Source organism: Scardinius erythrophthalmus (genome assembly GCF_964197995.2).
Source record: "Scardinius erythrophthalmus genome assembly, chromosome: 24".
NCBI lineage: Eukaryota > Metazoa > Chordata > Actinopteri > Cypriniformes > Leuciscidae > Scardinius > Scardinius erythrophthalmus.
Window position 1 is genome coordinate 14,947,143 of NC_138244.1, and position 16,797 is coordinate 14,963,939.

A 16,797-nucleotide genomic window follows, 5' to 3' on the forward strand; every position below is an offset into this window, starting at 1 on the left:
CCTGTTGACTTCAATGGGGCAAGTACTAAACCTGCTTTTAGCCTCTTAACATCCTTGATGTGTCATTACAAGTGCACAGAAAATGTGAGTGATTCCTTCTGAGTGAACACAAGTGAATCTGACTGCAGTAGATGTGAAAGATATGAATAAAAATGATGTTATTTAAGCCAGCGCACATACCTGTGTTTACATCCTGTTTTCGGTTGAAGTCCAAAGTAGTCGATTGCCGAGTTCACGCGCATAGGTTTAGTTACCTATGATCACGCGCGTGAACTCGGCAATCGATTACTTTGGACTTCAACCGAAAACAGGATGTAAACACAGGTATTTGTTTAGGTACTCGGCAATTGATCGACTTGCATGGCGTTTCAGGCAGAGGAGGGAAAACTACTTCAGCAGGCATAATATCTGCACAATCCGACTCGAGGTAATCATGTAAATTGTCACTCAAAAGTTTGTTTGAAACTTGCTGTTCTGTCGATGTAACTTTAGCAGGATTAGATTTGGCTTGACCTACATTCTTGTTCTTTCTTTTTTTCAGATTTTCCTATTTTCAGTCATTATAATCGTAGTAAAAGTCTCGTATGCACCAAAAGAAAGATAAACAGTTTTTCTTACCGCACTACAAATCGAAATATTAGTTTGAATTTGCAGAGCTCTTAAAAGCACGTACAGTCAGAGCGCCATCTTGGCCACACCCCCCCATATAGAAGGGAGGTGCCCGCGGTTATGTAGATATAAATGACTCATTCTAAGGTAATACAAACATAACGGTTCATTAAGTAAGGTCTTTATACACCACTGAAAACATAGTTATGGATCTTATATTGCATTTCTGTCAATAGATCCTCAAATATCACACATTGCACCTTTAATGCCCAAGTATTCTTCATTTACTGCGTTCCTCTTCGTTGTATCCGCACAGCTTTCAAAAGAAAACTGTTTGAATGAGCATGGATGCGCAGTACAACTGTTTTTTTCAACATTCGCCTTGTGCATACACTGTTGTACACTCACCGTTGTGGAACATGGACAGCTGAAGTATAATTTGGGCCTTATTTTGCATAAATATACAGAATAGAAGCTATTTTCTGTGAAAGTGCGTGAACTTCTGATTAATTACCAAATAGGTAAACAACTGGATTACGATAATAATTTAAATATGAAAACAGTTTGTAATATCAATCAGCACAACGGCGGGTTTTTGTACAGCTACAATATTCGGAAGTGGATGAGACCAGAAGCCTTGACACATTTAAGTTACAAATGGCTGTATCTGCTCTTACGTTAAAAATAAGGTAAATACAGACACGAGAAAAGCCCTCTAGCGTCTATTTGCCGATACTGCTTGTAACCCACTGCTTTCGATTAGAAACCTTTGTCATCAAAAGACATCTAAAGCGTTTTTCTCAAATTATCTTGATAATTTTGCACACCTAAGATGTATGATGTATTGATTGTGTATTTAATTATTTGTCATAGATACGTTCCTGATTGTGAATGTTGTTAGCTTCCATGTGCATCGCACAAAAAGATGAAAAACATAAAAACAGCAGTCCTGCATTTTCACATTACATTTTATAGATGTATCTATAAACCAAAGTCACACTAATGTGTTTCAATCTTTTTTCATTGTAAAAGTTAATACTTTCAGGTGCGCAGTACGCAGGTGTTTTCAATCAGTTTGTCTGGAAACAAAGTTGAGTTTACAAGACGGGTTCTGAGTTCTCTTTTTTCAGCTTTGAGAATGAAACCAACCTGTTTGTTCCTCGGTATCTTCTTGTTTCACTCTGAATGTTTCTTCAATCTTTATATCTTCACTCTCCTCTTTAGTGAACGCCATTGTTATAATAGCGTGTCACATGGATCTCAGTCGCTTCAACAGGAGTTTTCCGGTGTGTTTGGACAATCTGTCATGTTAAAGATGAGAATTAACAGCAAGAAAAATAAATCCAAACTAAACCTCTGGGTGCGTCTCAATCAGGTCCCTAGTTCAATAGTCAGCGCACTGGTAAGGGAGTCAGTCAGGGTGAAACTAGCATTAACAATTAATAAAGACAAACTGTACAGACACTTAACTTTGTTCCTTATGATTTTCATTTGGTATTTAATGATAGTGGATCACATTTAGTAGATAATTTTTGGATGAATAATTTTTAGGGTAGCCAACAAGGAAAATTAAGGGTCAATTGTAGTTCTTTATTGGAAATTTATTGGTAAATAAAGTTGTATAGCGACCAGCCATTATACAAATGGTAATCAATCAGCAAAAAAAAAAAAAAAAGCATGGTTACAACAATTTTACTGTAATAAACCCATAGTTGATTTTAGTAATTGTATGGCGTTCACACGAAACGCTTCTTTAATGCCATTAACACGGGACGATCCCGTGAAGGGTTGGCAACACTTGGAAAACAACTCATTCAACTGACTTGGAGTTTCAAAAGCTCTGTTGCTCCATCACTATTTGCCAGTGACTTGATTCACGTTTACGATAAGCTGATTCAGGATATAGAGAACAAAATGAGGCGGACCTTTTCTCTTATAAAAAATAACGCTCAATAATGGTCAATATTTATTCATTCATTTCACAGTTATTGTAAAAACTACTAAATTGTCTGAGGGGGTTACACTGAAAAAGCCACAAACCTTTCTTCTGTTCAGACCATAGACATCATATATAGCTAGACGCCCTATTGGCCGCTGGGCGCAAGAAATGCGGCCGCCATCTTAAACCGGTCATACTCCTATTTGCGTTGCATAGCAGCAGTAGACGCCAGAGCACTGTGCAGCATATTCCTGCTCAAATCGGCGGACCATCGCTCGGGGATTACTTTTCACAAGTTAGATTTAACATTTAACATTACCGTACTATTGGTTGTATTTTTTGAATAAAATATGCAATGTGTCCTGTATCATAGCTACATGTATGACCTTTGCAGCAAAAAAACCCGCGTGAAAATCGGTTCGGTATTCAGTGAGATACGATTAATTAAATGTGCTGACACCTGCCAAACAGATTACACTGAGCGGAGCGGTTGACCGGTTTAAGATGGCGGCCCCACGGCTCGTCCGTGCCAATTCGCTCCGTGCACAAAATGGCGACCGTTGACGTTTCGAACTTGAGTGTGTGGGCCAGTACTTCCGGTGAAAACTTCCGGTGATCTGACAGCCAGAGCGGGAGGCAGGGAGGCAGCGAGAGCGAGAGACAACAGCGACCTAGGTCCATTACCACAGCGATGTTTTTCACATTGAGTGTTTTTAGGATTCAAGAGAGGTGACTTGCCTTTCAGAGGGTGACAGCCTCAGCACTTCATCGCTGTGTGCCGTTATGTACCATGTCGTCACGTTATAACAGAGAAGTCAGCTTTCATGCATTCCCCGTTGACGCTGCGGAACGGGCATGAGTGGATACAGAAGATCCGGAGGGATGACTTCAACCCGACCAAATGTTTAAATGCATATCATTTTCAGTGTATTTCACCTGTGCGTTTCTATGCTTTCTATTACTGCATTTATTTTGTGCAAGTGAGATGAGTAAAGACCATCTGTTTAATAAATCATTATCTGTCTGGTGTTTATATGCAGCACATACAGTATTTTACTACGTGTAAAATATACACAAACTTACCCATAAAACGTTTTGTGGTACCTACAGTTAAAAATGTAAAATATGTGATAATAATATAAATCGAGCAATTGATGCAAGTAAAAATATATGCGCAGAATTGAGAAAATAGTATATGGAGATAAATTGTAGAGAGCCTATCACAGGGCAAATATGTGAATGTTCACGGTGCATTTTATGCAAACAACTCTAATCGTAGTTATAACTCTATTGGGTCATTGACGAATAAGGTTTTTAAAAGTGTAAAAAAAAAATAGAATGGAGATATAACTATATTTGAAACCATTTTTTAGTTTACTTAGTTTTTTTAGTTTAAGATTTTGTGGTTTGTACAATCAATTAACACTGTTTTTTGTCATTTTTTACAAGATGGAAAAAATGTCACCAAAAAAGTCATTCGGTTTAACCACTGATTTGAAAGTTAAAAACGGATTTGACATTGAGATAGTATATAGTGTGTACCACAGAAGAAATTAAAACAAATTATCACTGATCTCATAATGTAATCATTTATTGGACTATACTCTAAACACTCCAACATATTCAAGTAAAACATTGCACAGGGAAAGGAGAAAAGGGGAAATGTAAAAAAAGAGCCTTGTATTTGTATTATTGTAGTTCCTTTAGTTATTAAAAGCAATATTATTCCATTTAAATATTTACTATATCGGTTTTACCGAATGACTTTTTGACACTTCAAAAGTACTGTTTTTACTTGCATCAATTGCACGATCAATATTATTATCACATATTTTACATTTTTAACTGTATGGTACGACAAACAATTTAATATGGGTAAGTTTGTGTATATTTTACTCATAGTGCTGTATGAGTATAGTAAAACTGCTGTAGTAAAATACTGTATGTGCTGCATATAAACACCAGACAGATAATGATTTATTAAACAGATGGTCTTTACTCATCTCACTTGCACAAAATAAATGCAGTAATAGAAAGCATAGAAACGCACAGGTGAAATACACTGAAAATGATATGCATTTAAACATTTGGTCGGGTTGAAGTCATCCCTCCGGATCTTCTGTATCCACTCATGCCCGTTCCGCAGCGTCAACGGGGAATGCATGAAAGCTGACTTCTCTGTTATAACGTGACGACATGGTACATAACGGCACACAGCGATGAAGTGCTGAGGCTGTCACCCTCTGAAAGGCAAGTCACCTCTCTTGAATCCTAAAAACACTCAATGTGAAAAACATCGCTGTGGTAATGGACCTAGGTCGCTGTTGTCTCTCGCTCTCGCTGCCTCCCTGCCTCCCGCTCTGGCTGTCAGATCACCGGAAGTTTTCACCGGAAGTACTGGCCCACACACTCAAGTTCGAAATTCAACGGTCGCCATTTTGTGCACGGAGCGAATAGGCAGTAGCGGTCGATAGGGTTCCAAACAGGGGCGGAGCTAGGGGGTGGCCAGGGGTGGCCGTGGCCACCCTTGGTCTAAGCTTGGCCACCCCTTTGGCCACCCCTCTCACAACTGCTGTTTCTGACCTTTTTTTATTGACAAAAATTGTGTTTTTTTAAAACGCTGAACCGTCTCTTTAAGACCAAAAAAAAAAAAAAAACGTGAGACTTTCATACGCACACTCCAACTTCACCGCGCCAGGCGCAAGTCAAACGAGTGTGGTAAATGTCCAAGTGCCGAACGAGCTTCAGCAGAACATCAGACAGTGATATGCACATAGTAAATATAGAGTCAATCGTTCTCAACTGGTGAGTTGCAAGACCGTTTCGAGTAAGTCAAATAGTGTGCAGTCAACAACAAACGTAATTCTCTTTTTTTCTGATGCTACTTTTATTTTAGAAAATGTGTGTGAAAGCTTGTGACACTCTGTGAGATGCTGAGAAAAGCGCGTTGTCCTTATTCAGTTGGCTATCTTCGGTAAGATCAGATGTTGTCAGGCCAAATGTCAGTAAAACTAACTTTTCTGTCATACGTCTGACAGCCGTTGAACTGTGCTTGCGGTACGCACATCACGCGCAAATGTGGTGTGCTGTAGTAGCCGTAGTTGTCGTCAATTAATTCATGTAAGAATCAAAAAGGCGATTAAAGCTGTCAAAACTGCATGCATGTATTTGTTGTATATGCGTCACGTGTGTCTGAATATTCTGCAATGTGAGATCAAAGTATAAGGCACAAATTGATATGTAATGTTTTAATGTCCAAATACATATGAGCACTGTGCATTTGTACTAGAAGATAGGCATTCATTTTGTTAATTTGTAAAGGACAAACAAAAATGGATAATTTTTAAATCCATAAAATAACTAATTTTACATTCTGGCAACATTACATTATGAAAAATATAACATTTTACATTAGCCTATGTGCTGTTGACTTCCGCCTTGTTCACATTCTTGCACATGGGGATTCAAAAGAGAACTTTTGTTTTCCTTTTTAATTTAGGTATGATATAACTGTTGCAATTATTTATTTTGACAACTAATATAGAAAGTAAAAAAAAAAATTGACAAACTCAGAATTGATTGAAGAGTTAATTGATTATATAAAACGCATTGAAGGTTGAATAATCTTTGGACTTCAGTTATATGTAGTTATCTGTTATCTGCAATAAAACAAGCTATTGGAGATTTTGAGAACCAGAACCAAGCTAACTGAGCAAGTTGAACTTTATTGTGTGCCCTTTTATTACTATTTAATTAATTTTAATATGAGGTGGTGGGTAATAATAAAAAAAATATATAAAATTCACTCAGTATTCCATGATTCCTAATTCACTACTATCTCAATTACAATTAAGTACAAATGAACTATTCAGTTGTGTATGCACTAAAACAGTCCAATTATTGTCAAATTATTTTTTATGATAAAATAATTAAGATTTCTGTGCCACCCCAGACTGGTTGCTGGCCCTTGCCTGGCCACCCCTATGAAAAAATCCTGGCTCCGCCACTGGTTCCAAACCGCATACTCAATGAGTAGGTACTCAATTTCAATGAGTACTTACTTAACGACCGCTAAAAGAGTAGGTACTTTATAGCCAAATCTCGTTGAGTATGAATGCGAACCGGACATCTGCCATGTTGACGTTATCATGTGACCTACGACGCGTTATCACACGCGCAACAACTTAAAAGATTCGAACGGACACGTTTAATTCATCTATCCGTAAATCTTGATATTGATTAAACTTGCTCATTTTGTGGTCTTTTTGAAGAAACTGCTGCCCATTTATTTTGTGAATACATTTAGGGTTGATTTAAGTTATTTTATTTAACCCTACTAATGTGAACTACCGTTTTATCCTTAACGATGTTATTTATTTTTATTACGAAATCCCAAAATTGTCATCTCTTGAATATGTTGTTAATTTTTTTATATCCAAATATTTTCATCCACAAGCAAAAGTGGCTAACAGCTTTATTTTTTCCTCTTTTTCTTGTTGAATTTAACTCTCGTTTCATCTCTCAGGCCTATAAATAACAAAAAATGCTTTTTTTAAATGTATTATAATGAATTATTTAAGAAAATATATATTAAGATATTCAACCTTGTAGGTTTTTTCCTGTGTAAAAAATCTCATATTATGTATGCAAACCCATTATATATATATATATATATATGTATATATCTATATATATATATATATATTTATTATGGGTTTGCATACATAATGAGATTTTTTACAGATCTCATAACATCAGTAACTCGACAGCCCTACCTAGAACGGGTTTCCTCAGCGTTTGTAATGTCTGCACAAAGGGCAGCTGTGCGAAGATTCGCCTTTGGAGAAAACTGTTGATTTTATTCTCAAAAAATTTAAGTATCATAAATATTAAAAATTAATATTACCTCAGAATGAATTGCATTTCTATCCCACCCCAAAACATACAATAATAACAACGATAAATGCTGACCAATACGTAATTATATGACTTTTTACTGAAAATTATATAATTCAATAAAACAAACAAATTGTAATGTATGTCATATGACATAGCTATGCATGAATACACTCTAGATGTGTATATAATGAACATATCTACATTTTCTTTCAAACAATTAATTAAACATTAATTAAATAATTATATTTTATTTACTGACAACAATGAGAAATATTAATAAATTAGTAAAAGAATGAATGAAAGTCACCATCACACAATAAACAAATGCATAAGTCAACACATGAAACAAAGCTTTATTCAAACTACAATCATGTAGGCTACAGGCACTGAACCCCACATCCTTCTGCCATCTCAACACAGCGGTTCCCATTCTGCGGCTTTATTCTGATGAATCAGCTGATCGCCAGAGGTGAGCCGTTCCCTTGTGCCGGAGGTTGTTGCGTGATGTGTTGTGCTTCACAATCTAAGGCAAGTGGAGTGATGGAGGGACCATCTCTAGGATTCAGCTCTGTGCTCTTCATCCTCAGTGCTCACACCAGCCCGCTGACATTTCAGATCCTACAAAATGCACAAACATAACACAAAAGCAGTAATTTTAACCACACAATGTCATTTGATTTCAGTATTATTTAGAAGACAAAAATGCTTTTTTTCCACAAATGCCGCCATCATCTTTCCTTGCAGGTCCTGCTCCACCACAAAAGATCTGCAGCAAATGCACAGAAATCAAGAATCAGAAAGGTGATGTAATAGCTCTGTTTGAAATTACAATAATTAAAATAAACTACAACTTAAGATTTAAATAGTTGTTATTCATTTCTGTAGTATACTCACTCAAAGCCTTCATGAGCAACTCTCCACCAGATAAACACACATCTGTTCATCTGTCCCTGTAACATCCAGACAAGATCCACGTTACCTCTGTGATTTATGAGCTCAACACTACATTTACATGTTGAGGTTGTTTTAACTTTTTATCCAACATAAATGTTCCTCAATTTATCAACAGTAATGGACAAATAAAATAGATAACTTATGTTTAACGTTAGTTACTTTATAGATTTGTTCTGCATAATAGCACACATTTCACTCAGATGTCTATTTCATGTTGTGATATTTCAAGATTTTCCTGTCAGATGTAAATAGACATTTAAAATAAGCGTCTTTGATGTATGGTTTGTTTATGTAAATCCACTTTAGAGACGTAACTTACGTGTCTTTACTGGAGCTCCCCTGTTAGCTAACGTTATACATAATAAAACGTGTTTTTACAGCAAAATCACAACTGTGTAACGTCTTTACACCTTCAACAATTCAACAGTTTACTCTACAGTAGTTCAACACATGCAATTTTAACACAAGGACCCGTGTTTACTCACATTTGAAAGCACCCGCGTCGCTGATCTCTGCGATGTTTTATAATGACGTATCCTCTCGCGTGGCCTCATGGGATAGAAGAGTAACCATCGGATGAGCACTCAAAAATCTGGCCGGAAGCGAGTAAGTTAAGCCATCCGGGAACTTCTCGCCTACTCTTTTATGAATACTGATGTTTCGAACGTACTGCTTCCTTCACGTACTGTTTTCGCCTACTATATAGTAGGAAAGTAGGCATATTGGAACGCACTTAAGTCCGAATTTCGCGATAATTCGTACGTCACCCAGGTAATTCTCGCCTACTCTTTTGGATTCGTAAATACTTTTTCGCTCGCCTACTCTTTTTCCCATACTAAATAGTAGGGAAGTATGCGGTTTGGAACGCAGCAGATGTCTATGGTTCAGACTACTCACATCAGATGCAGGAGCGTGGCGCATTCTTATGACGTCATACGTCATGGATATCTAATCACATACGGGTGCGTAGACCGTGCATAGACATACACATAATAATAATAAAAAGCAAACAAACAAAAAAACCTTTTGAGATGATTTCAGAGTTGAATTCTTTGTGAGGGTAATTCGGTCTAAATGGAAAAACTAATGGGAGTGGAAACCACATCAGCAGTCAGGATCCTTTTTTTTCTTTTTTTAGTTTGATGCCATTTTTATGAAAGATCATAGCAAAAAATATATTTAGGCTACTTATGTAAAAAAAGAAAAAAGGAAAAAAAAAAAAAGGTTTGTCAAACTCAACTTTTATTAGGGCGAGCAATAGCCAGTTCCTACCTTGGTCTTGTAAGTGGTTATCTGTGTTTTTCTAAGCTTTCTAAGATATAGAAATAAAACCAACAATTAATAATTTCCTTAAAGTTCACTGTTGGTGGTTTGTTAGTTGAAATAAGTAAACCAACAAAAGGGTTAACATTTTTATTTTACTTTGTCATTTATCCATAATGTTTTAATGTTAAGTGTCACATACTTGTATTAGATTTATTATTTTTAAATATTTTATTTTGTCATTTATATTTTTATTATCTTCAGTTGTTACAATTTTCCATTTTTATCATAATCTTTGTATTTAATTGTATTGTATATATAATATTTTATTTTGTCATTAATTTTTTTATCTCCACATTATTCCTGCCCCATGACGCTTTGCGCGAATTATTGGTGTAGCTTCCATTATATTGTAAACAATCAGTGAAAAGGCTCGCTCTATGAACGCAATACGTTAAAAATGTGTCACAATGAGATGACATTAATCTTCTCACCCTTCAACCATTGAATATTAAAAGGAAATTTAAAAGTGTATAAGGGTTAGGGCTGCTCGATTATAGAAAAAATTGTTCAGTATTGAAATCACGATTATGTAACACGATTATTTCACATGACTTTGGGAATGTATTGCATTTATTAAAAAGACACGGTAACACTTTACAATAATGTTAATTAGTTAACATTAGTTAATGTATTAACTAACATGAACTAACAATTAGAAATACATTTGTTACAGTATTTATTAATCTTTTTTAATGTTAGTTAATAAAAATACAGCTGTTCATTGTTTGTTCATGTTAGTTCACAGTGCATTAATTAATGTTAACAAATACAACCTTTCATTTTAATAACGTATTAGTAAATGGTGAAATGAATATTAACTAAGATTAATAAATGCTGTAGAAGTATTGTTCATTATTAGTTAATGTTAACTAAGGTAGTTAACTAATGCTAATTTGTAAAGTGTTACCAAAGACACCTTTCAACAATTCTTAAAAAAAAATCGAAATTTGAACATTTATTGTACTTTTTGAATTATTAAAATAAATAATATAACAGATAATACTTCAATGAGTATTTTAATAATTCCCGCAGGTCTACCACTTATAATGCGGGAAATTTCCCCGCAAACATTGACTCACTTTAGCCTGTAGATTGTATGAGTATCCTAAATGAATCCACACAGATTATAAAATCAAATCAATCATTTTAAAACTTTCTCCAAGACGCAATTTCACAAACCGCGCTAGTGTTCAGCGGCGCCGCGTCTTCTCTCTCTCTCAACCCTCTACTGCATGAATTTTGATGACACATGATAAAAATTATTTCACATCATTTCCTGGCTCATTTGGGAACATTTTATTGATTTATTGAAAAATGTCCCTCCCCCAACCCCCCCAACCCAAAATATTTTTTTGTTGCCTGAGGGCAACGTTATGCAACAATGGTAAAGAATCATAGAGAAAATGATCATTATACAATTCTCAGAGAGCAATACAAAAATAAAAAAATAATAAAAAAATGTCAAGAAATCATTTAAGTAAAAAGGGAGAAACACTTGAAACACATCAATATACTTGATTTGATACAGGTTTGTATCATGTAGTGCGTCATGTCATATCATGTACTTCATGTATTCTAATCAACCCCATATACACTACTGTATAATGACAAAAGTATTGGGACCCCTCCAAATCATTGAATTCAGGTGTTCCAATCACTTCCATGGCCACAGTTGTTTAAAATCAAGAACCTAGGCATACAGATGCTTCAACAAACACTCTCAGGAGCTCAGTCAATTCAAGCGCGGTGAAAGGTTGCCACCTGTGCAATAAGTCCATTCGTGATATTTCCTCACTACAAAATATTCCACGGTCAACTGTTAGTGGTATTATAACAAAGTGGAAGCAATTGGGAACAACAGCAACTAGGCCACAGAGTGGGGTCAGTACATGCTGAGGCGCACAGAAGTCGCCAACTTTCTGCAGAGTCAATAGCTACAGACCTCCAAACTTTGTAGAGAGCTTCATGGAATGGGTTTCAATGGCTGAGCAGCTGCTTCCAAGCCTTAATTCACCAAGTGCAATGCAAAGTGTGGGATGCAGTGGTGTAAAGCACGCCGCCACTGGACACTGGAGTGACCAATCATGCTTCTCTGACTGGCAATCCAATGGACGAGTCTGGGTTTGGCAGGAAAACGGTACTTGCCTGACTGCATTGTGCCAAGTGTAAAGTTTTGTAGAGGGGGGATTATGGTGTGGGGTTGTTTGGTGGAGAGGGGATTATGGTGTGGGGTTGTTTGGTGGAGGGGGGATTATGGTGTGGGGTTGTTTTTCAGGGGTTGGGCTTTGCCCCTTAGGTCCAGTGAAAGGAACTCCTTATGCTTTAGCATACCAAGACAATTTGGACAATTTCATGCTCCCAACTTTGTGGGAACAGTTTGTAGATGGCCCCTTTCTGTTCTAAAATGACTGTGGATGCTGCACATTAGTGTCACTTTGGTGACTTTGGTCGTTCCTGTGCACCCAGGAACCCTACATCTTCCCTACTTGTAACACATTATTTGCCACTGTGAGGTATTGTTACACATACACATTGACATCCTTGAAAAGTACCCCTTATGGCATAACGTTGCCCTGAGGCAACAAAAAGAAAAACTGAATTTGTGAACATGCAAAATAAAAAAAAATTCACAAAACCTGCCAAAAGGCTTCTCTACACCTTCATACACACACACATATTTTTTATGTACAGTTCATGTCATTTTAAATATGATTACTAAAGCAAATAACCTTGCTTTCATCTCACACCATGTGCTCCTGTGACCATGTGTCAGAAAAGGACGTCCCGCCTTCAAATGGTGCTTGATAGTGACTTCCAAACCTTATTGGACTGTTCTTTGATACTTTTTCAAACATTCTAATTGGTTGCAATCATTTAAAGAAAAATGTACTGAACACAGGGCTTAAGAAAACTTTCCGTTGCCTGAGGGCAACGCTATGCAGTAGAGGGCTAATGTGTTGGACAAGGCAAGTGTCGAAACTACACTCTCGCGTTCAGGAGTCGGGACATGACGGAATTGTCAGTTGCACAATCGGGCCAGCATTGCATCGTAACTAAAGTTTATAATTTTCACTTCTTTTTAAGTCTTATCCGTTTAAACATTCGAGCTGAGAGAGTTTATGGCATCGGGAGGGGCGGATGTGCGCGTGCGCGCGTCATTCAGAACACAAGACAAAATTAGAGCGTTCTTTCAAAACAGAATATGGCAAAATAATCGTTTTTACTCGATTGTACTATTTTGGTAATCGTTGGGACCCAAAATCGAAATCGAAATCGAAATTCAATTAATTGCACAGCCCTAATAAGGGTCAATGACGTGAAGCCAAAATTTTCTGTCCGATTGCATTTTTTAAGGCAAAAACGGTTTAAATGCATAAAAATACTGTATTTGAATTACCTCTCCCATATGTACTCACTTTAACTTTTCAAAAAACTTTAGGTATTTGTTATTTTTTTGTTATTTAAAGTGTCAAAACATCATGTGGTGCGACCATCCGGCCATATGTTTTGAAAACGTCTTTGAAATTACTTCTTTTTTTTTAATTAATTTATTAAAATTTATTTTCTGCACTATTGGCATGATTTTCTAAATGTTTTGTAATCCGTCAAAAAATTCAAAGCCTTTGTATTTAGATTTCCACAATAATATACAAACAAACTTTGCCCGATGATGTCCATTTTATGAAATATCATGTGGTGCTACCATCAAGGAACTACCATTTTGGGACTTTTATGTTGAAACTATTCAAACACAGGAAGTTACATCATATACCAATTTACCAAGGACCCATGGAAGCAGCAAGCAGGTTTGTAATTCTCTCAAATTGGAAAAAAAATAAACCTTTGTAATGGTTGGTATGTAGGCTAGTTGCCACATTTGGATGTCATGTGGAATGACCTAAAAAAAAAATATTAAAGTTATTTCTACAAATATATATTTTTATTATAAATGTCATAGTTTTTTGGGAAGCTAGCTTGTTTTGTTTAGGTGGCCAATTCTGTGCCTGTAAATTTTGACTGAATTTGAAAATATTATGTGGTGCGACCAAATATCAAACTGTTTTCCATGATAGATATATGTCCTAGATTGGTAGTTTTATGCTTTTATATTCAACTGACGGTTTATATACAAAAAGTACTTTGATTTAGTATCATCTGAAAAATGGAATAGATTTTATGCAATTTGGGATTTTATATATATATATATATTTCAGACAGATTATATTTACTCTTTGTATAATATGAGAAAAATGCAAAAAAACAAACAAAAAGAAATTAGAGCATGTAATTTCAGTTTAGTAATTATGCATTTATTAGTAGTGTATTTATTATTGCCTATTTATTTATTTAAAACTATTTTAATCTATTTTACCAGATGCCACTGCCAAGCGAAAAAATTCTGACCCTGCAGCAAGAGCAGAGTACCTTGATAAGAGAAGAGTGAAATATTATTACAGTTTAAATATCTGTTTTCTATGTGAATATATAGTAAACTTGAATTTATTCCTGTGATTAAAGCTGAATTTTCAGCATCGTTAATCCAGTTATCAGTGTCACATGATCCTTCAGAAATCAATCTAATATGTGACCCTGGACCACAAAACCAGTCACATGGGTCAATTCTTTGAAATTGAGATTTACATCATATGAAAGCTGAATTGGCCGATACAACTGAAAATCTGGAATCTGAGGGTGCAAAAAAATCGAAATATTGAGAAAATCGCCTTTAAAGTTGTCCATTTATGTTTGCAATATTGCTATTCACTCACAAAAATAAATGTTTTATATATTATATTTACGGTAGGACATTTACATAATAATGAAACATGATCTTTACTTAATATCCTAATGATTTTTGGAATAAAAGAAAAATCGATCATTTTGACCCAAACAATGTATTGTTGGCTATTGCCACAATTACCCTGTCCATGTCGTGACTGGTTTTGTGATCCAGGGTCACTAATGATTTGCTGCTCAAGAAACATTTCTGATTATTATCAATGTTCATATTTTTGTGGAAACTGTGATACATTTTATATGTCAGGATTATTTGATGAAGTTCAAAAGAACATTTATTTGAAAGAGATTTTAACACAATCTCTTTAGCGACATCTGGTGGTCAGACGTGTTTTCTCCACCATATCTAACAAATCGTTGCTGAGCAGAGGATATAGCCATAGCCTACAGTTTGAAAAAGCACGTGACCAAACAGCTTCGGAAGTCCAGAAATACAAATCAATCTGGGATCAATACAGTTCTATCTAATCTGATCTAATCACTGTGCCAATGAGACCACAAATCATGTCATGTTTAGCCTGGTCAAAGGATTCGCATATTGATCAATAATCAGTTTCTGTCAGGTGTTGAGGTTACAGTCAGGGACGTGGGAACTATAAGGTGTGTTCGACATCGGCTGCGGCTGGATGTAACCGATCGGCGAGAGTAGCCGCGTGCAGGCGGGGAGTATGGAGCGAATTATGTGCCATAATTTAACAAACAAATCCAGCATTTTGCAAACAAACTCAATCTACTTCACAAAGGAAAACTCGACTCGCAAACAAACTCGATCCGCTTTGCAAAGGAAATCTCGACTCGCAAACAAACAGAAAGCAATGTGCAAGCACAAAGGTCACAAATGCGTGCAGGCAGATTTTCTCACAAATGCGCCCAGGCAGATTTTCTCACAAATGCAGTTGAGCAACTTCCTCTTCTAAAACAGTAGATGGCGCTAAACTATAGGCTAATTTAGCGCTAGTCTCCCGGGAGAAGCACTGATTTGAAACTTGCCTTTGCCTACAGCTGAGGAAAATGACCGGTGAACGGGTGTGTTTCTGTCTTATTTGATCTATAATTATTAATTAACCTTTTTGAGGTTTTCTCTTGCCAAACGTTTATTGCATATCTAGACAGAAATCCACATTAGCACTTAGTAGCACTTCACTCTCTCTAGGATCGGGTAATCTATAAGCTGAAAGCTCTGCCATCTTGTTGCTTTTTGTAATTTTTTTCTGCATCGGACTCATGCGAAATTACTAAATTGGTGATTATGTCTACACTTGAACGAATCTATTTCTTTCGTTCTCCATAAATTAATGAGAACATTTAATTTAATTGAAAGGAGGCTCCCACTTATTTATTTATTTAGTTGGAATTCAGTCAGCTTAACAGTTAATGTAATAAAATAATTAATGAAAAAAACAAAAAAAAAAACAATATACAATTGTTTCTTATCTTGCCTGTGCCTATGCAGTGCCCAAATTATTATTTTGGACAGTGGACACACAAATGAAACCCGCCTCTCAATTAAATGAAATGTTCTCATTCATTTATGACGCTTCGCGCCCTCCACACCCTTCTAACCGTCAGAATGGGTGTGGCCAGCGTGTATATAACCAGTGCTCACAGGCTAAATATCTGATTTTCTTGTCTTCAGCGAAGCTCTTCGCATCGCTGGATCTTGAGAGCCGCCGCCGTTGAAACCAGCGACCAGCAAGCCTAGGACAGCGCCTGAAGAAGCCGGCCGCCTTCGCCGGCGTTGAGAGCTACTGCTATTTTTTACAGTCTATGGTTGAGAGCGACCGAGAGCGTCAAAAGGTTGGGCAGTTCTCGACTTTATGCAAATATCAAGCGAAAAACGCGGTCGGCAGCCAATTGCTGTGAGGTTCGGGCTGTGACGTCTGTTTTGAGAGTTCAAAAATATGTAAATTGTGTTGGAGTTTATGCTGGATTTAGTGTGTAAATCATTTTGTTTACAAATTAGACGCTTTGCAGTTGTTATATATATGTTAAAGATTTTATTTTGGATGTGTTCATTGTGATTTATATTGGCTGGGTTTATAAAAGTTTAAAAAATTGAAAGGATATCTTTGCTTGGTGCATTTGGAAACAAAACTTGTCTATTTCTAAATGTAATCGCGTGCAGCGCTGATGATTATACTGTCCGTGTGTTGAAAAAAACTTAGATTAAACACACTCGCAACAGACACACCCCAAAGCGGAGACGTTACAGCGTTGCCAGCGGCACTGAGCGGACTTTTGCCGCTGTAGTGGACACGCACCGTCAATGTTGA

At 36.4% G+C, this 16,797-nt stretch overlaps 1 protein-coding gene and 1 long non-coding RNA gene across 2 annotated transcripts in view; one reads left to right on the forward strand and one right to left on the reverse strand.

The window, feature by feature from the left end:
* Window positions 1–7,780: 7,780 nt before the first annotated feature.
* Window positions 7,781–9,320, reverse strand: LOC308685238. The gene is made up of 3 exons (XR_014029437.1): window positions 8,887–9,320; window positions 8,342–8,397; window positions 7,781–8,213 (listed from the first exon to the last, which is right to left on the reverse strand). It is a non-coding gene; the product is annotated as an uncharacterized lncRNA (long non-coding RNA).
* LOC308685230 (interferon-induced GTP-binding protein Mx2-like) overlaps window positions 8,957–16,797 on the forward strand; it is a 43,995-nt gene continuing 36,154 nt past the window's right edge. The window contains exons 1-3 of the mRNA XM_081356897.1: window positions 8,957–9,363; window positions 13,483–13,533; window positions 16,161–16,321. The gene's annotated coding sequence lies outside the window, so the exon portion shown is untranslated. The remainder of the gene's footprint in view (window positions 9,364–13,482; window positions 13,534–16,160; window positions 16,322–16,797) is intronic.